The sequence below is a fragment of the Stenella coeruleoalba genome, assembly GCF_951394435.1.
Source record: "Stenella coeruleoalba genome assembly, chromosome: 3".
NCBI classification, from domain to species: domain Eukaryota; kingdom Metazoa; phylum Chordata; class Mammalia; order Artiodactyla; family Delphinidae; genus Stenella; species Stenella coeruleoalba.
The window spans coordinates 145,168,608-145,194,657 of NC_137148.1; the positions used below are offsets into that span (position 1 = coordinate 145,168,608).

At 39.4% G+C, this 26,050-nt stretch overlaps 1 long non-coding RNA gene and 1 pseudogene across 2 annotated transcripts in view; both read right to left on the minus strand.

Moving 5' to 3' along the window:
* The window catches only part of LOC307184736, a 180,041-nt gene that overhangs the window by 33,021 nt on the left and 120,970 nt on the right, over positions 1-26,050 (minus strand). The window lies entirely within an intron of this gene.
* On the minus strand, positions 5,249-5,858 carry LOC307184078 (COMM domain-containing protein 2-like; annotated as a pseudogene). The gene has a single exon. The product of its transcript is annotated as a COMM domain-containing protein 2-like (transcript).

Consider the following 26,050-nt stretch of genomic DNA (forward strand, 5'->3'; position numbering starts at 1 on the left):
ACCCCCAGACACTGGCAACTACTGATCTACCTTCTCTGTGGATTTGCCTATTCTATATATTTCACATAAATGAAAACATATAATATGTGGCCTTTTGTGTCTGGTTTCTTTCACTTAGCATAAAGTTTTCAGTGTTCATGTATGTTGTAGCATGTATCAGTGCTTTGTTTCTTTTTATGGCTGAATAATACTGCATTCTATGGATATACTACTTTTATTTATCCATTCTTCTGTTGATGGACACTTGGGTTGTTTTCACTTTTTGTCTATTATGAAAAGTGCTACTATAAACACTTCATATAAAAGTTTTTGTGTGGACATTATTGTCATTTCTCTTGGGCATATGACTAAGAATGGAATTATTGAGTCCTGTGGTAACTCTATGCTTAAGTTTTCAAGAAATTGCTGGACCATTTTTCCAAAATGAATAAACAATTTTACAATCCCACCAGCAATATATGGTTCACCTCCACGTCCTTGCCAACACCTGTCATTGTTTGTCTTTTTTTAGCCATCTGAGTGGAATAGAGGAGTATCTCGTGATTTTGATTTGCATTTTCATAATGACTAATGATTTGAGCATCTTTCCAAGTACTTCTTGGACATTTTTACATCTCCTTTGAAAAAATGCCCATTCAAACTTTTTGCCCATTTTTAATTGGGTTATCTGTCTTTTTATTTTTGAGTTGGAAGAGTTCTTTATATTTTCTAGATACAAATCTTTTATTGGATATATAATTTGCAAATATTTCTCCTCATTCTGGAAGTTGTCTTTTCACTTTCTTGATGGTATCCTTTGAAGCACAAAAGATTTTAATTTTGATGAAGTCCTATTTTTTCTTTTGTCCCTTGTGCTTTTGGTGTTATATCTAGTAAGGCTTTGTCTAATCTAAGGTCACAAAGATTTACTCCTGTATTTTCTTGTAAGAGTTTTATTGTTTTAGCTCTTACATTTAGGCCTATGATCCACTTGAATTAATTTCTGTACGTTTTGTGAGAAAAAGGTCCCACTTCATCTTTTGCATAAAGTTATCTAGTTGCCCCAACACCATTGGTTGAAAAGATTATTCTTTTCCCATTGAATGGTCTTGGCACCCTTATCAAAAATCAGTTGACAATAAATGTGAGAGTTTATTTATGGATACTCAATTCAGTTCCATTACCTATATGTCAATCTTATGCCAGTACCACATGGTCTAGATTACTATAGATTTGTAGTAAGTTTTGAAATTGAGAAGTGTGTGTCTCCCAGTTTTGTTCTTCTTTTCAAGATAATTTTGGTTATCCTGGTTCTCTTATACTTCCACAAGAATTTTAGGCTCAGCTTTTCAATTTCTGAAAGGAGGCCAACCGAAATTTTGATAGAAATAGTGTTGAATCTGAAGATTAATTTGGGGAGTACTGCCATCGTTAAGTCTTTCAAACCAAGAAAATAGGATGATTTCCCTTTTATTTATGTCTTCTTCCATTTCTTTCGACAATGTTTTGTGCTTTTCAGTATGCATGTTTTGCACGTCTTTTGTTAAGATTATTCTTAACTATTTTACTCCTTTTGATGCTATTGGAAATGGAATTTTAAACATTTCATTTTGGATTGTTCATTTGTGTATAGAAATACAATTGATTTTCATATACTGATCTCACACCTACAACCTTGCTGAACTCATTTACTAGTTCTATAGTGTGTGTGTCTTTTTTTTTTTTTTTTTTTTTTTTGCCTAATTGCCTTGGCTAGAATTCCTATAACAGTGTTGAATAGAAGTGGAAAGAGTGGCATATTTCTCTTGTGCATTACCTTAGGGGTAAAGTTTTAAGTCTCTCACTATTAGGTATGATTTAGAAGTGTGTATTTTACAGATGTCCTTTATCAAGTTGAAGAAATTACCTTTGATTGCTACTTTGTTAGGTATTTTTATCATAAAAGGGTATATAGTATTTTGTCAATGGCTTTTTGGAATCAATAGTATTACCATATGTTTTTTGTTATTTATCCCCTTAATATGATGCATTACATTGACTTTACTGTGTTGATTCAATTTTGTATTTGCATTCTTGGGACAAGTCTCACTTGGTCATGGTTGTATAATCCTTTAAATATGTTGCTAGATTCAGCTTGCTAGTATTTTGTTAAGGATTTTTGCATTTATATTCATAAGGGATATTGGTCTGTGGTTTTCTTGTGATGCCTTTGTCTGGTTTTGGTATCAGAGTAATACTGGTTTCATAGAATATATTAGGCAGTGTTCCCTCTTGTTCTATTTTTTTCTAAGAGTTTGCAAAGGATTAGTATTCTTTTTTAGACATCTGGTAGATTTCAATAGTGAAGCCATCTGGGCCTGGGTTTCTCTTTGTGAGAGCTTTTTTTTTTTATTACTAATTCATTCTATTTACTTATTATAGGTCTGTTCTGATTGTCTATTTCTTCTTGAGTCAGTTTTGGTAGTTTGTGTCTTTCTAGGAATTTGTCCATTTTTTCTGTGTTATCTATTTTGTTAGCATACAATAGTTCATACTATTCCCTTATAATACTTTTTATTTCTGTAAGTTCAGTAGTGATGTCCTCTCTTTCTCTCCTGAGTTGAGTAATTTGAGTTCTTCTTTTTTTTTTTCTTGTTCAGTCTGGCTAAAAGTTAGTCAATTTTATTTTATAGTCAATTTTATTGATTTTTCAAAGAATCAACTTTTGGTTTCATGGAGTTTTTTTCTATTGTTTTCTAATATTTTTTTCACTACCTTCCACACTCATCTGAATTATTTTCTTCCTTCTGCTAGCTTTGGGTCTAGTTTGTTGTATTTTTGTAGTTTCTCAAAGTGGCAGTTTAGGCTATTGATTTAAGATCTTTTACGGACCGGGGCACGTACCCGTGTTCCCTGCATCGGCAGGCGGACTCTCAACCACTGCGCCACCAGGGAAGCCCTAAGATCTTTTTTAATATAAGAAGTTACACGTAAAATTTCTATCTAAGCACTACTTTTGCTTTATCCCATAAGTTTTAGAATGCTCTGTTTTCATTTTCATTAATCTCAAAGTCTTTTCTTATTTCTCTTGTGATTTCTTCTCTGACCCATTGTCTATTTTAAGAGCATGTTGTATAATTTCCACATATTTGTGAATTCTCCAAATTTCCTTGTTATTAATTTTTAATTTCAATCTATCATGGTTTGAGAACATACTTTGTATGTTTTAAATCCTTCTAACATTTTTTTTGGCTTGTTTTGTGGCTTAAAGTATGGTTTATCCTAGAGGATGCGTCATGTGTGCTTGAGAAGAATGTCTGTTCTACAGCTATTGAGTGTTCTATAAATATGTTAAGTGTCTAGTTGGCTTATAGTGTTATTCAAATCTTCTATTTCCTTTGATTTTCTATATGGTTGTTCTAGCTATTGTTGAATGTAGGGTATTGAAGTCTCCAATTATTATTGTTCAATTGTCTATTTCTCCTTGCACTTCTGTCAGTTTTTGCTTCATGTATTTTCAGCTCTGTTGTTAGGTGATATGTTTGTAATTTTTATGTCTTTTTCCTTATGGATTGACACCTTTGTCATTACAAAATCTCCTCTGTTTCTATGACACTTCTTGTCTTAAAGTCTATTTTAGGATAGTCGTCCCCCCATCCCCATCCCCAGTTATCTTTGGTTATTCTTTGCATAATATCTCTTTTTATATCATTTTTTTCAATCTATTTATGTGTTTGAAGCTAAATATGTCTCTTTTAGACAGAATACAGTTGGACAATGTTTTATAAAATCCATTTGCCAATCTCTGCCTCTTGATTAGCGTGTTTAGTTCATTTTGCTATTTGTTTTCTATATGTTTTATATCTTTTTTGTTCCTCTAGTCCTCTGTTATTTCCTTCTTTTGTGTAAAATAGATATTTGCTAGTATACCATTTTAATTCCCTTGAGATACACACACACACACGCATACACACACACACACACACACACACACACACACACACACACACACGCATACACACACACACAAGACTTTGAGATTAATGAAAATGAAAACACAGCATCCCAAAATTTACAGGATGAAGTGAAAGCAGTACTCAGATAGAAATTTTACCTGTTAACTCCTTATATTAAAAAAGATCTTAAATCAATAGCCCAAACTGCCATTTGAGAAACTACAATATATATTTGTATATATATATATTTTCAACTTTATAAGGAAGAAGGGATATTTATTTGGAATGGTCTCTCTTTGCCCTCTTTGTACTTTATTCAAACAAAATTATTAAAATAATAATTTATAACCAGATAATTAAGAATTGATTACATTATGTCTGCATCCATTGTTTATAAATGTAAATAACAGTGTGTCACTTTTTTTTTTTTTTAGCTGTGTCGTGCAGCTTGTGGGATCATAGTTCCCCAGCCAGGGATTGAACCTGGGCCCTGGCAGTGAAAGTGCCAAGTCCTAACCACCGGACCGCCAGGGAATTTCTACTGTGTATCTCTCAGATGCTTTGGTTAACAGGAAAAAAAGCAGTCCTTGATAAAATGCAATATTTTCACACAAATTTGTGTACTATTTAAGTTTATTAGCCATGGCAACTTAAACTTAAGCAACATAGTAAGTACTTATTATATTCACATGCAAAGAAAAATGCATGAACTGCCTAAACGATATAGCATTAAAAAAATTAACATTCACTTCCAACTATTCTGTGGCTATTAACATCATGTGGTGCCTGTAAAGGTCAAAAACAATAAGCTGTCTGGAAATATTCAGAATAGTAATAGTATTACATTGTGGATTTTATTTTCAAATTTAGGTCAATAAGAAGGAAAATAATAAAGTTAAGTAGTCAAAAGAAGTATCTAAAAAAGGACATTTATATATACAGATTTGAACAGTACATATTCACTTCCAGTTGATTCAATCCTATTTACACATTTAAAATACATCTTTTTTTTTTTTTTTTTTTTGGCCAGGCTGCGAGGCTTGCAGGATCTCGGTTCCCCAACCAGGGACTGAACCCCAGCCATCACAGTGAAAGTGCTGAGTCCTAACCACTGGGTCACCAGGGGATCCCCAAAATACATCTTAATTGTCAAGAAGCTGAAGACATTTAGCACCAGGAAAGGAACTTTACTTAGCCTTTTATCATGACCTCAATTTCTTGACATAGGAAAAGAAATTTTATGAAATCTCTATGTATTTATCACTATCAAAAGAATTTTGAAAAGTAACTGCTATATATCATCAATTCACAAGTGATTCAAAGGGAAGAAAACCTTAAAACTGGGACTCCTTGATATTGCGCACAGCTCTCCTACGGTGGTCTGTTTTCATCTCCTTCAAGGCTTGCTCCAATTGCTGAACCAAATGGAGCAGGGTGGCTGGGTGTGTCTGCAGAACTTGGGTGTTATGACCTCCATTCTATTAAGGTGTAGCTTTATAGTCACTGTTGGTTTAATCTGTTGCCTGAGGCTTCTGCTTGCAAGCTGTACATCTAGTCGCCATTCAAGGGCTGTGGTAACTGGGGAGGTCTGGTGCTGATTCACTCAGGATAGTTCTGATCTCCTTTCTGTTGTCCAGAAAAAGCTGAAGCAACAGTTTGTTCAATTCTTCAGAGAATCACAGAACAAAAACAGTCTTGGAAATCCAGTTCAGAAATCATAAGCTTTGAACTTTCAGTGAGGAAGTATATTAATTCTTCCATACCATGTTGGACAGTGTCACTACTCACACTGAGCTTTCTCGCAGCGCCTTCGTAGATCTTGGGGTTCGAGCCTCACCTCGGGAACTCCACCACAATTCGCCCAAACTCAGAGACCACCGTGCTGTCCACTTGAGGCAGGAAGGCCAGGTGCTCCTTGTGCTCCTCTGACAGGACCAGTGGCATCTTCACCGGGTAGCCGATTTCATCCTTATTTTTTTTAAGTTAGTCTTAGTGATTGCCCTGGCATCTTATTTTTTTAATTAATTAATTAATTGATTGATTGATTAATTAATTTCTTTTTGGCTGTGTTGGGTCTTCGTTTCTGTGCGAAGGCTTTCTCTAGTTGTGGCGAGCAGGGGCCACTCTTCGTTGCGGTGCGCGGGCCTCTCACTGTCGCGGCCTCTCCCGTTGCGGAGCACAGGCTCCAGACGTGCTGGCTCAGTAGTGGCTCACGGGCCTAGTTGCTCCGCAGCATGTGGGATCTTCCCAGACCAGGGCACGAACCCGTGTCCCCTGCATTGGCAGGCAGATTCTCAACCACTGCGCCACCAGGGAAGCCCTGCCCTGGCATCTTAACTTAAAACAATTTAGTCCAGATTAATACCAGCTTATTTTCAATAGTATGTGAAAAAACGCTCAAATAAATAAAATTCCTTCCCCCTTCTTCATGCTATTATTGCCATACAAGTTACATGTTTACACATTATAAGCGCATCAATAGTTTTATAATTATTGCTTTATGCAGTTTTTAAAATCAGATAATAGAAAAAAAGAGTTACAAACAAAAATACATTTATACTTTCTTTTATATAATATTTATCTATGTAAATGGTAACTATGTAGTTACCATTACTGGTGCTCTCTAAATCTTGTGAATTCAGTTTACTGTCTAGTGTCCTTTTATTTCAGCCTGAAGGACTTCTTTTAGTATTTCTTGTAGGGCAGGTCTGCTAGTAATACATTCTCTGTTTTTTTTTCCTGAGAATTACTTAATTTCTCCTTTGTTACTGAAGGATAATTTTCTGGTTATAGAATTCCTAGTAGATGGTCTTTGTTTTGGCACTTTGAATATGTCATCTCACTGCTTTCTGGCCTCCAAAATTCTGAAGAGAAATCAGTTTTAATTATTACTGAAGATCCCTAGAACATGATTGGTTGCTTTTCTCTTGCTACTTTCAAGATTTTCTCTTTGTCTTTCAACAGTTTCACTACGATATATTTAGGTGTATATCTCTTTGAGGTTTTCCTGCTTGGATTCGTTGAGCATCTTGAATATGTAGATTAATGGTTTTCACCAAATTTGAGATTTTGGCTACTGTTTATTCAAATATTCTTTCTCTTTCTCCTCTCCTTCTAGGATTCCCATTTTGGTAGGTTTGATGTTTCCTACAAGATTCTGAGGCTCTGTTCATTTTTCTTCATTCTTTTTCCTTTCTGTTCCTCAAAACAGTTAATCTCAATTGATGTATCTTCAAGTTTGCTGATTATTTCTTTTGCTGGCTGAAATATGCTCTTGAGCTCCTCTAGTGAATTATTCATTTAAGTTATTTTATTTTTCAACTCCAGAATTTTTATTTTTTAAATTAATTTCTACCTCTATATGGATATTCTTTATTTTGGAAATATCACTTTTATACTTTACTTTTTACACAGCTTCTTTTATTTCTTTGAACTTTTCATAGTAGCTGCTTTAAGGTATTTATCCAGTAAGCCCAATGTCTGAGATTCCTCAGGGACAGTCTGTATTAACTTCTTTTTTTCTTGTATATGAGCTGTACTTTCCTGTTTCTTTGCGTATATTATAATTTTCTGGAAAACTGAACATTTAAAATAAGATATGTAACAATCTGTAACAATGTAACAAGTATCTGGAAACCAGATACTACTCTCCTCCCAGAGTTTCTCATTGTTGCTGTTCACTTAGTGACATTTCAGAATTAATTCTGTGAAGTCTGTATTCTTTGTTGTGTGGGACCGCTGAAGTCTCCACTTGGTTAGCTTAGTGTTCAACTAATGACTGGACAGAGATTTCCTTAAATGCCTTGAAATAATATGTCTCTCAGCCTTCACCAGAGGTTCTGTGTGTTTGTTGGGGCATTCTGTCAACACTCCAACAGGCAGTTGACAACTCTGCCTTAGCCTTCACTTACTGATTGTGCAGATCATCAGGGTCAGACAGATGTGTGATTGGGGTCTTCTCATGTCTTTCCTGGGCATGTGTACTGCCCTTCACATATGCATGGCCTTCTAGATTCCCAGGAATATGTCATAGCTTTTTTTTTTTTTAAATAAATTTATTTATTTATTTATTGGCTGCATTGGGATTTCATTGCTGTGCGCAGGCTTTCTCTAGTTGTGGCGAGCAGGGGCTACTCTTAGTTATGGTGCACAGGCTTCTCATTGCGGTGGCTTCTCTTGTTGCGGAGCACAGGCTCTAGGCATGCGGCCTTTAGCAGTGTGGCACACGGGCTCAGTATTGTGGCTCGCGGGCTCTAGCGCACAGGCTCAGTAGCTGTGGTGGCACACGGGCTTAGTTGCTCCATGGCTTGTGGGATCTTCCTGGACCAGAGATCGAACCCGTGTCCCCTGCATTGGCAGGCGGATTCTTAACCACTGTGCCACGAGGGAAGTCCCTGTCATAGCTTTTAAAATTCCCCTATGGACAGCTCATTCTACAATTTTTCCTTTAAAGATTTTTGGCTGTCAGTCCCTTTTTAGCTTCAACTGATATCGCCACCACAGGCAACTGTGATGTTAAACAATTGGCATTGACTGTTTTTAACAAATTCCCTAGCGATACAGCTGTTCACAAAGACCAGAGGTCTGCATCAGCCAAATACAGACAATCACTAAGGTTGGAGCATTTTTTACATTTTTTTGGACTTTTTTTTTTTAAATTCAGATTTATTGTGGCATATTCACACACAATAAAATCTACTCTTTATTTTTTATTGAAGTATAGTTGATGTACAAAGTTGTGTTAGCTTCAGGTGTACAGCAAAGTGATTCATATATATATGTATATATGTGTGTATATATATATATATATATACACACACACATATATATTTTATATATATATATATATATATATTTTAATTACAGTTTTCTCCAGCTAGATGTCCAGGAGTGTGATGAAGAAAGGAAAAGGGGATGAAGAAAAGTAATAGGGGAATGAGGAACATGGAAAACCCAAAAAATGACTCCTAGTTCTCTGTGTAGTTGTGGCCTTTACTGAGCTGGGGATACTGGTGGAGGGAAATATCAAGAATTTTAACTTAATCACGTTGGAAACATTTTAGGGTAAGAAAAAAATTATGCTTCCTATATAGCAACCTATCAGAACTTACTTTAAAATGTAAAGCTATTCATCCTTTCTCATGGGTGCTCAGAGCTCCCCACACAGATATTCATTTCTACATGTTCAAGAAAATGCCACTGTCAGGCAGGTCTACCATGGACTGTATATCTGTGGGCAGCGTCCTAAGTAGAGCTTTCATCTTCTGCCCTTGAACTGACAAGCTGAACAGGAGATACTCTGCTTTGCCAGCCTTCCACTTAAGACAGAACCTAGTTGTCTCCTGGCTTTGATCAGAGAGGGTCTTCAGAAAGTTTAACAGGTCAGAATGAACTTGATTGCCAGACAGAAACCAGCGTGCCAAAAATAAAGCATTAACCAAAGCCAAGAAAACAGTGTTGGCCGAGGCGTGGCGTGGCTTAGTATGGGGCTCTAGGTATTTCAAACAGCCAGGTTTGATGGAAGCAATTAGGAACAGCGCTAATTGCCTGTCAGGCAACATTGCCATTTGCTGAGGACAGAGCTGATACATTTAGACACAAAGTCTGCCCAGCCTCCATTGTAGTCTTTCACTTTTGGAGATTGTCTTCTGGTTTCCATTACAATGAAGCTCAAGCTGCCGACCCCATTAAAATGTCAAGGGGGGAGGGAAACGAGGTCTTGAAATAAGTCTTTCAAGGCTATCGCCATGGTTGGTTTTACGTATGGAGTAAGGTTCCTGTACACACTTATTTCACCTTCTCTTTCCCTTAAGTGGTGAAAGCACCAAGTCCCTCAGCCCCATCACCAGGGAGCTGAGGAGCTGAATTTGTTCTTTCCATGGCAGGGCTATAGTCAGGTCCACTCTACCCTCTTCTGTTTTTCCCTATACATGGAGGAATGAGTTCAGGTGCTCCGGAGCAACTTTTCTGCACAAGTCCCTTAACCAGTGACTCTCAACCCTTCACAGCATTTTAAAAACTCAATTCCTCAACTAGAAATGTTGTGGCAATCTGGAATTCCCCTTTCCCTCCTCTCTTCAGAAATACTCTATCGTAAGCAGCTATTCTTGCATCAGATTATTTTATTCCAAATTCAGGGCCAAGGAAAAAAAGAAGAGTATGCATCCTCAGGGCTAGAGGGGATTACAATAGTACATGTAATGTGTCTTTAGGAAGTATAATGTAAGTTTGCTAGTAAAGAGGTAAGCTCCTGTGCTCCCTAGAGAATAGGAAAAAAATCCAAGTACATTCACGGGCAGTACAAGCACTGCCAGTATTAGAGTCACTCTTTACTTGGGAGGATGTAATTGAAATAAACCAAAACAGAAATGCTGATCTGGAAACCTGGAAAACTGGGTCTCATCACAGTATTTGTCTTTAACAAGCTATGCACCCTAGAGCATAATTTTAACTTTGTTTTGTTTAGAGCTATACAACCAGGATCTAAAAGACTACCTGGTGCTTAGTAGGCACTTGGCAAATATATGCTGTTTAGATTTTTTTTGAATCTCAGCATACTGGTCAGAAATATGGGGCTGGTATTAGTTTCCTAAGGCTTCCATAAGAAAGTATCACAAACTAGGTGGCTCAAAACGACAGAAATGTATTCTCTCTCAACTCTGGAGGATAGAAGTCCAATATCAGGACGATAGCAGGTCCATGTTCCATCTGAAGTCTGTAGGGGAAAATTCTTCCTTGCCTCTTCCTAGCTTCTGGTGGTGGCTGTCAGCCCTTGGTACTCCTTGGCCTGTAGCTGCATCACTCCAGTCTCTGACTGTGTTGGCACAAGGCATTCTCCCTGTGTGCTTCTTTTTCCTCTTCTTATAAGGACAACAGTCACGTTGGATTAAGTATCCACCCACTACAGTATGAGTTCACCTTAACTAATTACATCTGCAACAACCCTATTTCCAAAGAAGCTCACACTCTGAGGTGCTGTGGGCTAGGACTTCAACATATCTTTTGGAGGGACACAATTCAACCCATAACGGGGATAATTCCAGTTGTCTAAACCATCTCAACATTCGTTATGATGACTCAGTAGGATAATGTGTGGGAAAAGTCTCTAAAATTACAGATTATTATTCGCATGCCTGGAAGAGTTTCTTCCTCTTACCATTTACTGTGAGGATGCAGTAATACTTCATGAAACCTAAATTGTCAGCTTTAATACTTAATAGGTCAATACCACTAATATATATATTCCACTTTAGCCTGTGAGGTGGCCAGGGAAAGAACTACTATCCCCATTCTAAAGGTGAAAAAAACTGAGACTGAGATATTAAATTAAATGATATAATCAAAGGCACATGGCCTGACAGTGAAAGTACTACCAGTAGATCTCAGGGTGTCAGCCTCCCGGTTGTGATGCTTTCTAGCTCAATATGATGCTGGGATGACAATTCCTCCTTGGAGCTTTCATTTCTCAGCATTTTCTCTGTCTGCTGCAGAGAACCAGAGTTCATTTCCTGATCAGCTGAAACTTGCTAAGTACTATGAAACTTCTGTTCATCTGGATCTACCTCTCTGTATTGTGGTGTTGGAAATGCAAAGTGGGATAAGAGAGAAGGGGGTGGTAGAAAAGGCTGAGGATAAGCAGTAATTACAACGAGTAGGTGAACTCACAACTCAGCCAACAAGGCATGAATTAAGTGTGGTGTATAGGATAATTAGCAGTCATTTAGTGCGGGAAAATTGCTACCAGCTGTTCAAAACCTAAGACTGAGGGGCTGATCTGTAAATGGTTATCTGAACAAGCAGGCAGACAGCTACAAAATGAAGCTGTGCCCCAGGTCCCAAAGGCTATGTTTTGTTGTCCAGAGAAAGCCTTGTCCTGAGATGAATCCATTATGCTCATTAGTTACTGTTACATGAATTTAATGGCCTGGCCAAAGGCTCCTAGAGAATGCTGGGTCATAGATCTGTGGGGAATCAGACCAACAAAGGGGTAAACAGGAATGTCAGAGTCCTGAAATCCCAAAACTACTCTCAATATGGACCTCCCACTTTCTTTGTTGGAGCCTAGTCAACAAACACAATCTTATCCATCAAATGCCCATTTCCTCATTCAATCCCTCTGCCCTCCTCTTAATAGATTAGCATAAGCACTATTCCAAACAGTTTGATGCCTATCTTCAATTTAGCACCCAAATGCAGCTGAGTAACTTGGGGACCTACAGAATAACAACAGTCTTATCACACCTGGAAGCAAGGACACTGTCAGAGCAAATCAGAAGGTCAAGAATCAGCTCAAAGAGGCTTCTATTGGCTAAAATGGGGCAATATGAGGCTTGAGGTGAATAATACTATACCAAGGAATTAAATGCTTCAAATTTATTAAATTCCATGAGTTTGTAAGACACTAAAGACAATACTCAATGTCATCTTTGGAGCTTGCTGGGAAAACACAATATACTCTGAAAACTGGTAAATAAAGGAAAGAATCAAGCAATTAGCCTGATTTCCTGTAGGACCTGTACCTCAGATGACAAACAGTTGATGAAGGCAAGTTTTTCTTTATAGAAGGATTCCCAGTAATAAATGAAGAAAGAAAGAAAGAAATCCTTTGGCAAATCCCTACCTAAATAATGAATCCAGGCAATGATCAATGGTGGCCACTAACAACACAAAAAGAGAGACAGAGGGATGTTTGTTCGTCCTGATAAAAGTACACATCACTACCTATAAAGGATCCTTGTAAAAAGTCACATCAGATCAAGCCTCTAGATCTAACTACCAATTTAAGGAAATGCAAAGAACAGAGAAATATGTCAAATGCTACTATGGGTATGCAATCAGAAAAATCCAGAATGTGGGAAATTCCACAGGACAAATTATTTGGTTTCTTCAACAAATAAACTATACGGAGGAAAAAAAAAAAAAAAAGGGAAGGGGAACTGTGATTGACTGAATTGTTGGCCTCTGTTATTCACCTCTTTCTACATTCACACCCATGCCATGCCTCCCTGCGGGAAAAGTATACCTCCCTGCCCTTGAATCTGGGCTTGGAAATGAGAATTGCTTGAATAAAAGAATTCCGTGAAAGGGAGAGTGCAAATCTCTGATCTAAGGCCTTAAGAGACCTCTTGGGTTTCCACTCAACCTTATACTCCTGCTCTTGTCTTGGGAAGAGCTTCCCTTGAGTAATTGTTGATCCTTCAGCCTGGACAGTGAGCATATCAATGGCAATAACAATGGACTGAAGACAGGAAGCCACAACCCAATACTCTAGACAAGATGTACAACCCTGAGAAGAGGAAAGTATCCTCTTCATCCCAACTCGCCCCCATGACCTGCCACCACCACCACAGTCATGACTACATTAAAATTTCCTGACTTCTCTGCAGATGGAGTGAAACTAGAGGAAGCTGATTTAAGAACAGGAAAGAAAGAGTGAAATATCTCATTCAAATCTACTACAAAATAATTTTAGTTCCCAATCTTTAGTAGTTTGAGTACCAAAGACAGTAAAATACATCAACTGACCCCTATGACAGAATCTTTTACTCTTGTGGCAGAGAAAAATAGAACATGTCATCACCATCACCAGGTTAAAATATTTATGTGGAATGTCTCTGGGTAGAGACCTGAGCACATAAATGGGTAGAGATGAATGTTCCTTACAAGCGACTCTCCTGCACGATGGTCAACTGCTTTTCTTACTTGGGATATTAATTCAGGTCCCCAGTCTGATCTGCTTTCCTGTAAGAAGTCCTAAGGAAACATGTTGCTCCATGTCATCAACTTGGCAGGACCCTGGGATCCAAAAGTTGGGAGTGGGGGGGATCAATACACTTTAATCAAAAAGGCAGAAGATGTGCTTAGTTGAATCTTTTAATTTTTAAGGGCAGAATTTATTGTGGAAGGTTTGTAGCCTGAAGCAAGACAGGGAACATGTGAAAGGATTCTCTGCTGTACGTCTTAACTTTCTTGCCAGAGAAAAACAATTGGGAGAAACCTTAAAAGGACAGAGCCACACTCAGAGTATCAACTCAGGAGCCCCCAGAGCCACTTCAATTAGCAGTTAATCTAGAAGTTGCAAGTATGTGATGGTCTCTCCCATCCGGGGAACTTAAGAGCTTATAAACCATAGAAGGTCATGACTTGAAAAAAATGGCTACAGCAATATCTCAGGTCCCACATGTTCTTCCAGAACTTTGTCACTCCCTATTAAGAAGTGGAATCTATTTTCCCTCCCCTTGAAATTGGGCAAGGCTTTATGGCTAGTTTGATGAATACAGTGCAGTGGAAGTGACACCGTGTGATAGCTGGGACGGTAGTCTTCTCCTGTCCTTGGACTGGGATTTACACCATCAGCTCTCCTGGTTCTTAGGGCTTCAGACACAGACTGGAATTACACCACTGGTTTTCTGGGTCTCCAGCTTGCAGATGGCAGATCATGGGACTTCTCAGCCTCCATAATATCTCTCTCTCACCACACACACACACACACACAACACACACACACACATCCTTTTTGTTTTATTTCCCTGGAGAACCTTGACTAATACAAATATTTATTGAGCAATTACTACATGTTAATCCAATGCTCTAAGCACGCTAATGAATGATCTCATTTAACCTTCACACCAGCCTGGACATAGGAACTATTTCCTCTTTCACATTTTTCACATGAAAAAACTGAGGAGCAGGGATTAAGTTATTTGCCAAGTTCACACAGCTAGTAAGTGGTAGAGCAGGGATTCAAACAGACTGGTCCAGGTGCCACACTCTCTGGAATTTCTTTAGGTGGCCTTTTAAATCTCAAATCAGATACTCTCATCTTGGGAAAAACAACAACAACAAACAGCTTGTTTTACAAAAATAGTTTAAATTCAACTTTTTTCATGTAAAAGTGCTTGAATTTTTTCCAGGAATGTTCTTTATTGCATCCTGGTCTGGACACCAGACCTAATTAATCATCTCTTTGGGTCCCCCATTATTCTTTGTGGCAGCTACAAATCCCTTTCTAGAAAGAAAACCTTCAAGTCTTGCCCTAAGAGGAAGGCTGGGGGAGAAAAGGAGGGGTCTTGTTCCTGTTTGAATCAATTGTTTACTTAACCCTGTGGCTGAATTATAAACAGTTTTTTTTTTTTTTTTAAAAGGCTAAAGAGAGAATTAAATTGGTTTAATATAATGACTGAGAAGGGAGAGGGCCAAAATCTGACCAGGATTCCAAATGTGCAGGAATGCATTCATCTTTTTTCCATATGCTTTGGTTTTTCTTTCATATTGTGTTAAAAGTAGCTATGAAGAAGGGGAGGAGGGAGAGAGGTAGAGGAGGAGATGGAGATGAATAGGGAGGGGAGAGGGAGAAAAGTGAAGGAGGAGGAAAAGGAGGAAGCAGCTCCAGACACATTACCCAACTCTTTAGAGATTCTAAATATAAGGTTCATGTTTGTTATACCTGGGGAAGAAGCTTATAGTCTTAGCTAAGGCAGCACTGAAATAGCTATATTACACTGAAAATACTGAAAGACTTGCAAACTGCTTGGTTAATATCCATTGCTCCCAGTCTCCTGCGTGCTCCACCATCACACTTCCTGTGACCAAGACCTCCACACCACCCAGCAACCAAAGGGTATCACCTGATACTGCAGGGGGCTCTTGGGACCTGCTCCGTTACCAAGGTGGCATTGCTCGATTTTCCTGCCTACAGGTTGTTAAATATTTTGACTATCATTTCTGGACAGAAATCCCTATCCCACAGTCTTGGAATCAGGCTGCCATTATCCCAAGCTTTCCTTGCTTTGTTCACCTCTGACTGTCCCTGGCTGAGCATCTAATAGTCAGAGACCACCAGTCACCAGGTCAGTCTGAATGTCACCAGTCACCTTGCCTTTGGCCATTCACTCAAGACAAACAAAGCTAGAGGAATGGTGTGCTATCTCGAAGCTGGGGATGGAAGTGATGGAGAAACTAAGAGACCAGGGAATGGGGCAGGGTCTGTAAAGTTCTCAGGGTAAGAAGGAAAACCAGAGGCTTTCTAGTTCATATAAATGCATAGGATGACTCCTTGTTCTGGGTACTGGACAGTTTACATGACATCACACAGTTGGTAAGACTCTTTCACATCCATGATTTCACCTGATTTTTATGACAAATTTTTAGGTGGGGAGGGCAGGGGTAATTGTTCCAGTTTCACAGAGAAGGAAATGTAAGTCCAGAAAAGAGATATGACTTACCAAGGTCCTAGAGCTAAGTTTTGAACTGTGGCATGTAGATGCCAAGTTCAGCCCTCCATTGTGCCTTGCTAGTAACAAGCGGGGAAGTACCCAAGAAGAGCGACCAAGTTGGGTCTGACATCAGTAAAAATCCCTGGGTTTGTTTTTTTGTGTGTGTGTGGTACGCGGGCCTCTCACTGTTGTGGCCTCTCCCATTGTGGAGCATAGGCTCCGGACGTGCAGGCTCAGCGGCCATGGCTCACAGGCCCAGCCCTCCGCGGCATGTGGGATCTTCCCGGACCGGGGCACGAACCCGCGTCCCCTGCATCGACAGGTGGACTCTCAACCACTGTGCCACCAGGGAAGCCCTCCCTGGGTTTTTATAAGCATGTTATTCATCTTGATTTTATTTTTTCCTTCATCTTTCGTGTGTCCTTAACAATAATCATGTGAGGATATCAAATGACACATCATTGCCTACATTTTAAAATGAGGAAATGGGATCCCAATAACATTCAGCGATTGACAAGGTCACATACAGTGGGTGACAGCACAGCCGGGCTGGGGTGCCAATGTTCTGAATCCCTGTCCAATGCTTGTCACTGACCCATACCATCTACTGCTGCACACACATCTCATGTCCTTCCAAACAAGGAAAGAGACAGTTTGGGTAAAGACAAAGTTGAATCATCGGCTGCTGATTCTCCAACATCATGAAGAGATGGGAATGCAGACGATCTACAACATGAAATAAACCAAAAAGAATTTATCATTTGAGAACATGTTCTTAGGTAGGAAATCTACCTTTTCCATCCTATTGTGTTCTGCTTCCAATTAAAAGAAAGGAGACTAAAAAGAAATGAATATTTACTACTTCCACTACATTATCTCATTTCACCATCATAATAGCTGTTATGCAAGAATAGTATTATTCGCTTCACACAGATGAGGAAACAGCTTCTGAGGCATTACATAATTTGCTGTCTTACAGGCAGGAATTTGCCTTACCAAATACTCATGAACTTCGTAAGGAGGTGTCCCTTTAACATGATGTAGCTTTGCCATCTGAAGGGAAGAGTATGAGTTCTGGCTCCATTTCTCAGAATCTCTGTGATCCAGAGCCAGTTATTATTTTGTTCCCTGAAACTGTTTCCTCATTTCTAAAATGCAGGTAATATACCCTTCTCAAGAAGGTTATGAGGATTAGTATCAATAGCTAAAATCTGTTGAGTGTTTGCTGCATGTTAGGTGCCATTTTACACCCTTTCCATTTATTACCTATACCGACTGCTCTGAAAATCTCTATGGTATTGGGTACCACTTTTTAGCTCCATTCTCCAGGTGAGAAATCTGAAGCCCAAAGCATTTAAGAGACACCTCCAAGTTAGCAGCTGGAAGGACCAGTATTTGAAGTCAAGGTGTCTGACTCCACAGTCTACACACATAATAGGAGCTCAGAAGCAGTGTCTGTTTCATCACTAGGACTGGTAGCTGAAGTAAACCTGAAATGAGCAAGTCACTGGGACCTACCTACAAAACAGCTTAAATTACCCACCTAAGGTGCATAAATGAGAAAGAGGCAAGGACTACTTCATGGACACAGAGGTACTGTAAGCATTGACACGTTTTAAATGGCATGATGGAGGCGTCAAAGAGAGAGAAGCCACCCATCATTTGTGGAAGGTTTGGGGCTCCCAGGCCTTTAGTCTCTTCTCTAGGCTTGTATAGGAGGATGATCTCAAGGAAGAGAGCATGGGCTCTAGAAACATTCAGAAGACAGAAGAGTCTGGTTGTTAAAGAACAAAGCATTTTAAATAAATAAACTGGGGCTTCCCTGGTGGCGCAGTAGTTAAGAATCCGCCTGCCAATGCAGGGGACACGCGTTCAAGCCATGGTCCAGGAAGATCCCACCTGTCGCGGAGCAACTAAGCCCATGTGTTACAACCACTGAGCCTGTGCTCTACAGCCCGCGAGCCACAACTACTGAGTTCACGTGCCACAACTACTGAAGCCCACGTGCCTAGAGCCAGTGCTCCGCAGCAAGAGAAGCCACCATAATGAGAAGCTTGCGCACCACAACGAAGAGTAGCCCCCGCTCGCCACAACTAGAGAGAGCCCGCGTGTGGCAACGAAGACCCAATGCAGCCAAAAATAAATAAATTAATTAAATTAAATAAATAAATAAACTGAATGTTATATGGACACACTCAGTTACACAAACACACATACACACACACTTTTCACGATTTTTCTTTTATCTTTCACATACTTTGCAAACACTCTCTTGAGCAGCTGTTCCTCATCTTCCCACTCAGCTGAATGCCAGTTGTCCCACCCTCCCTACCCAGCCTCTCATAACAGCTTCAGCTTCCAAGAGACAGCTTGACTCAAAATGCCATCCAGTCTTATGCCAGGCGGAGGACTAGGACTCGTCCAGCAGGAAGGGACAGAAAAGACAACAGCCAGAACCATTGTCCCAGGAAAATACTAGGAACATGAGCATTTGCAAGGCATTTATGCCCAGAGGTGGGCCTGCAACCTCTAAAAATTACCAGCCTATCAGGGAGCATGCCATGGGGCAAGAAGAGTCTTCAGTCTTAGCCTCTGGCCTCAACCTATATTAAAAGTTAAATGTCTGAGACAAATCATGCATCTCATGTTACTTGTCTGTATCTCGTTTTTCCTCACTTAATGGTACATCATAAGGACCTCACTTTGTCCTAAATTTCACTGGTATTTTAGTAAGAAACCTCAGAAACCCAACAGGGGAAGACTGAAAATCCAAGAGCTCTCTGATTTACTTTTCTTGGATTCAGTCTCCTCTATCAACTGTCAACTTTGTCTATAATGCACTCATGATAATCCTGTGGAAATGTCTGTGCTGTGGCCATGGAGGTGGATCAGTGACCAGGCTGGGCCAATCGTAGCTTCTCATCACCTGTGCACAGAGATTAGTCCAAGGGGTGAGCACATGACCCAAGCCAGCCAATCAGAATTCTTGCCCTAGATTTTCCAAACCAAAGTTGCGACTGAGAAGTGCTCCTTCTTATTTGCTTGCAATACTTTGAGGACATGAGCTGAGCACTGCCTGCAGTCACAGTTCCAGTCCACTGAAGAGAGCTGCTCAGAGAAAATGGAAAGATAATTAAGCTGAGAGGGCAGCTTCTGTGGTGTTTCCTGGTTCTCTACCTCCTGGTTTCATGAGCTTATAAACCTTTTTTATTTGTTTTGTTTTGTTTTGTTTTGTTTTTGGTATGTGCCAGGCTGTTTCACTGGGTTTCTGTCTTTTGACTAAAATAGTAGGCAGGGTTTGAAAGGTGGTAGGGTAAGGGAAGGAGCTGATAAGCCATCTAGCCTCCCAAACCTTGTAATAGTAGCTAAAGAGGAACAGACTTTTTAGAGTTTATATCTCAGTTAGGACAATGTGTTGCTATGTTACCAAAAAAAAAAATTCTCTTCAAAATGGCTTAAATATAAAGGGAACGTATTGACCCATGAAGCTGAGAAGTCCAGAAGTGGCTCTCAAGTACAGACAGCAATGCTTGATGCAAGAGCTCAAACACTCTCTCCAGTAGCTTGGACTCTCTGCATCTCTCCTTTCTACTTTCTACGATGTCAGCTTTATCCGTAGGCTCCATTCAGACAACCAAGAAAATCCTAGTAAGGCAGTCTGACTCCGGTCCCAACTTTATCACCTGTAGCCATATTTAATTGTAAAAACAATCTGAAAAGTTTAAGTGTGATGCAAATAGGAATTGTGCTTCCATTTTTTTTTTTTTTTTTTTTTGCGGTACGTGGACCTCTCACCGTTGTGGCCTCTCCTGCCGCGGAGCACAGGCTCCGGACGCGCAGGCTCAGCGGCATGGCTCACGGGCCCAGCCGCTCCGCAGCATGCGGGATCCTCCTGGACCAGGGCATGAACCCGCGTCCCCTGCATCAGCAGGCGGACTCCCAACCACTGCGCCACCAGGGAAGCCCATGTGCTTCCATTTTTATAAAATCAAAATCATCTGTGTGAGTGTGTGTGTGTGTGTGTGTGTGTGAGACTGTATAAGCATGAAAGTGCATGAAAAGGTACTGGGCCAAAAAGTGCTTTCGGCTTTTAAGTAAAAATAAAAGACGCATTTTTCATTTTCACCAAGAACTTTACTGAACAACGTATTCACCTTTTTGTTCCACTACCTTCTGCTATTTTTTCAAGCAACTTCATAATTCCATCTTCCCAAAACTTTTTGAGCAAAGAACTGTTCCAGGTGCCTTTTAAAGTCTTCCAGGGAATTGAAATTTTTTCCATTAAGAGAATTTTGTAAAGACCTAAATAAATGGAAATCTGAAGGTGCAATGTCTGGTGAATACGGTGAAAGAATCAGAACTTCCCAAACAAGCTGTAACAGTTTTTGCCTGGTCATCAAAGAAACATACAGTCTTGCATTATCCTGATGGAAGATTATGCATTTTCTGTTGACTAATTCTGGACGCTTTTCGTCGAGTGCTGCTTTCAGTTGGTCTAATTGGGAGTATTTGTTAGAATTAATCGTTTGGTTTTCCAGAGGAGCTCATAATAGAGGACTCCCTTCCAATCCCACCATATACACAACATCACCTTCTTTGGATGAAGACCTTTATTTGGTGTGATTGGTGGTGGTTCATTTCACTTGCCCCATGAACTCTTCCATTCCATATTATTGTACAGTATCCACTTTTCATCGCCCGTCAAAATTTGTTTTAAAAACGGAACGTTTTCATTACGTTTATGTAGAGAATTGCATGCGGAAATATGGTCAAGAAGATTTTATTTACTTAACTTATGTGGAACCCAAACATCAAAGTGATGAACATAACCAAGCTGGTGCAAATGATTTTCAACGCTTGACTTGGATATTTTGAGTATGTCGGCTATCTCCCGCGTGGTATAATGTTGATTATTCTCAATTAGTGTCTCAATTTGATCTCTATCACCTTCAACTGGTCTACGCAACCATGGAGCATCGTCCAGAGAGAAATCTCTAGCATGAAACTTCGCTAACCACTTTTGACACGTTCAATCAGTCACAGCACCTTCTCCATACACTGCACAAATCTTTTTTCCATACACTGCACAAATCTTTTTTTTGCATTTCAGTTGCATTTTAACTTTTCGTGAAATAATAAAGCATAATATGCTGAAAATCTTGCCTTTTTTTCTTCCATCTTCAATATTAAAATGGCTATACAAAAATTCACCAATTTTGATGTCTTTTTTTAAAAAGCACACTGACATGACAGCTGTCATATACAATCTAACAAAATTGTTTCAAATGAAGTTAAAGACAACTAAGAGCTACTAGAGCCATCTTACAGAAAAAAAACAACGAACATTTTGGCCAACCTAATACTGTCATTAAAACTGTTTTGTGTGATGGGGATGTAGAGACAAGGAAAGGAGGGTTGAGAAACTTGGGGGAAGTATCTTTCATAATAACAGTATTTACAGGATGTATTAGTTTTACATGCTTTTCCAGTCTTTAGGGGCCACCCACATTCCTTGGCTGGTGGCCCCTTTCTCCATCTCCAAAGCCAGCAATGACTTGGTTGAGTCTTTCTCACATCACATCGCTTTGACACTGACTCTTCTGCCTCCACTGTCCACGCTGAAGGACCCTTGTGACTATGTTAGGCCCACTTAAATAATCCAAGATAATCTTCCTATTTTAAGGTCAGCTGATCAACAACCTTAGTTCTATCTGCTATTTTCATGTCCATTTGCCATGTAATGTAACATCTTCACAGGTTGTGGGGATTAGGACGTGGATATCTTTGAGGGCACTGCCTACAAAAAATTATGATCCCATTTATGCAATTGTGGATGCATATGTGTATATATATATATATATATATATATATATATATATATAAAATGACAAACGGTAGGTGGTTATCAAATTGACAGTGGTTATCACAGGCAGTAAAAGTCAGTTCTCTTTACTTTTTTCTTCAAATTTTTATGTATCTTTTTAAGTATTTGTAAATTTATGTACAGAAAAAAGCAACAAAGCTAGCTTTGCTAGTGAAAATGATCGAAATGACCTGAACTCCCTCAAATATCATAAAACTGGGGCCTGAACGGGGAGGTCCAGCCTCGAAGGAACTTTGTACCTACGGAAACTTCCCCATCAAACCTCCTTCTCTGTACACAATAGGAGATACTAAGCCAAGGCAATAGAAAGACTCCCAACTGCTAATAATCCAATTAGAGATATCCAAAGCCAAGCAGAATATGCAGACTGATGGCTGTGCAGAAATCTACTTTGCAGTGGCTCCACAAGGAGCTGAGGATGGTAGGGAGAGTATGCAGGCAACTCTGAGGGTCTTAGAATATACACTCCAAAGGAAGTCACTTGCCCCTCCTTCCTCTTCAGCCCACTCCAAAATGACTACTCATTTTTTTTTTTTTGCGGTACGCGGGCCTCTCACTGTTGTGGTCTCTCCCATTGTGGAGCACAGGCTCCGGACGCGCAGGATCAGTGGCCATGGCTCACGGGCCCAGCCACTCCACGGCATGTGGGATCTTCCCTGACTGGGGCACGAACCCATGTCCCCTGCATCAGCAGGCGGACTCTCAACCACTGCGCCACCAGGGAAGCCCTAGACTACTCATTTTGATCACCCTCCAGCTGCTCCTTTCCATATCCTTGGTCACTCTCATGCACTTCCCTTTCAACTTCTCCATTTCCGGGTCTCAGAGGGTTAGTACAGCACTTCTCTAAGAGCATCCTCTCCCCATTAATTCTTGCTCTTTAGAAGACAATCTGTGACATCAACACTCCCCAAATCATGAGCTATTTATCAGGTGTTCAGTCAAACATATCATTCTGTGGTCAAAACATAGGAAAACAGAGGAAAAACAAAATTAAATTCATTTTTTTCTCTGCAGGACACCCCAGAGCCCTTGCTAATGTACACTGCAATGCTCCAGGTGGTGGCTATAGCAAGCAGTTAAACCACCTAAATGCTGAACCATGTTATAGAAAGATAACTGATGAAATTAGTCCTCCACATGTTGGAAACAGTATCAAGAAATCTCTGTATGATGGTAGGGCATGTTAAAAACCTAACCTTGGAACTACATAGAGCCCTCTAGAACTTTATTTTAAAACTGAATAAATGAACAGACAGGGAAAGTGATTTGTCTGAAGTCACACAGCTACTTAATGGCAAAGCTGGGAACCTTTTTTTTTTTTTTAAACATTTTAACTGGAGTATAATTGTTTACAATGGTGTGTTAGTTTCTGCTTTATAATAAAGTGAATCAGCTATACATATACATGTATCACCACATCTCCCCCCTCTTGCATCTCCCTCCCACCCCCGCATCCCACCCCTCTAGGTGGTCACAAAGCACCGAACTGATCTCCCTGTGCTATGCAGCTGCTTCCCACTAGCTATCTATTTTACATTTGGTAGTGTATATATGTCCATGCTACTCTCTCACTTTGTCCCAGCTTACCCTTCCCCCTCCCCATGTCCTCAAGTCCATTCTCTACGTCTGCATCTTTATTCCTGTCCTGCCCCTAAGTTCTTCAGAACCTTTTCTTTTTCTTAGATTCTGTATATATGTGTTAGCAGACAGTATTTGTTTTTCTCTTTCTGACTTACTTCACTCTGTATGACAGACTCTAGGTCCATCCACCTCATTGCAAATAACTCAATTTCATTTCTTTTTATGGCTGAGAAATATTCCATTGTATATCTGTGTCACATCTTCTTTATCCATTCATCTGTCGATGGACACTTAGGTTGCTTCCATGTCCTGGCTATTGTAAATAGTGCTGCAATGAACATTGTGGTACATGACTCTTTTTGAATTATGGTTTTCTCAGGATATATCCCCAGGAGTGGGATTGCTGCGTCATATGGTAGTTCTATTTTTAGTGTTTTAAGGAACCTCCATACTTTTCTCCATAGTGGCTGTATCAATTTACATTCCCACCAACAGTGCAAGAGGGTTCCCTTTTCTCCACACCCTCTCCAGCATTTATTGTTGGCAGATTTTTTGATGATGGCCATTCGGACTGGTGTGAGGTAATACCTCATTGTAGTTTTGATTTGCATTTCTCTAATGATTAGTGATGGTGAACATCCTTTCATGTGTTTGTTGGGAATCTGTATATCTTCCTTGGAGAAATGTCTATTTAGGTCTTCTGCCCATTTTTGGATTGGGCTGCTTCTTTTTTTGATATTGAGCTGCATAAGCTGCTTATAAATTTTGGAGATTAATCTTTTGTCAGTTGCTTCATTTGCAAATATTTTCTCCCATTCTGAGGGTTGGCTTTTCGTCTTGTTTATGGTGTCCTTTGCTGTGCAAGAGCTTCTAAGTTTCATTAGGTCCCATTTGTTTATTTTTGTTTTTATTTCCATTTCTCTAGGAGGTGGGTCAAAAAGGATCTTGCTGTGATTTATGTCATAGAGTGTTCTGCCTATGTTTTCCTCTAGGGGTTTGCTAGTATCTGGCCTTACATTTAGGTCTTTAATCCATTTTGAGTTTATTTTTGTGTATGGTGTTAGGGAGTGATCTAATCTCATACCTTTACATGTACCTGTCCAGTTTTCCCAGCACCACTTATTGAAGAGGCTGTCTTTTCTCCATTGTATATTCTTGTCTCCTTTATCAAAGATAAGGTGACCATATGTACGTGGGTTTATCTTTGGGCTTTCTATCCTGTTCCATTGATCTATATTTCTGTTTCTGTGCCAGTACCATACTGTCTTGATTACTGTAGCTCTATAGTACAGTCTGAAGTCAGGGAGTCTGATTTCTCCAGCTGTGTTTTTTTCCCTCAAGACTGCTTTGGCTATTTGGGGTCTTTGGTGTCTCCATACTAATTTTAAGATTCTTTGTTCTAGTTCTGTAAAAAATGCCATTGGTAGTTTGATAGGGATTGCACTGAATCTGTAGATTGCTTTGTGTAGTACAGTCATTTTCACAATATTGATTCTTCCAATCCAAGAACATGGTATATTCCTCCATCTGTTTGTAGCATCTTTAATTTCTTTCATCAGTGTCTTATACTTTTCTGAGTACAGGTCTTTTGTCTCCTTAGGTAGGTTTATTCCTAGGTATTCTATTCTTTTTGTTGCAGTTGTAAATGGGAGTGTTTCCTTAATTTCTCTTTCAGAGTTTTCATCATTAGTGTATAGGAATGCAAGAGATTTCTGTGCATTAATTTTGTATCCTGCTACTTTACCAAATTCCTTGATTAGCTCTAGTAGTTTTCTGGTAGCATCTTTAGGATTCTCTATGTATAGTATCGTGCCATCTGCTAACAGTGACAGCTTTACTTCTTCTTTTCCGATTTGGATTCCTTTTATTTCTTCTTCTTCTGTGATTGCTGTGGTTAAACTTCCAAAATTATGTTGAATAATAGTGGTGAGAGTAGACAACCTTGTCTTTTTCCTGATCTTAGAGGAAATGGTTTCAGTTTTTCACCACTGAGAACAATGTTGGCTGTGGGTTTGTCATATATGACCTTTATTACGTTGAGGTAAGTTCCCTCTATGTCTACTTTCTGGAGGGTTTTTATCATAAATTGGTGTTGAATTTTGTCGAAAGCTTTTTCTGCAGCTATTGAGATAATGATATGGTTTTTCTCCTTCAACTTGTTAATATGGTGTATCACATTGATTGAATTGCATATATTGAAGAATCCTTGCATTCCTGGCATAAACCCCACTTGATCATGGTGTATGATCCTTTTAATGTGCTATTGGATTCTGTTTGCTAGTATTTTGTTGAGGAGTTTTGCATCTATGTTCATCAGTGATATTGGCCTGTAGTTTTCTTTCTTTGTGACACCTTTGTCTGGTTTTGGTATCAGGGTGATGGTGGCCTCCTAGAATGAGTTTGGGAGTGTTCCTCCTGCTATATTTTGGAAGAGTTTGAGAAGGATAGGCATT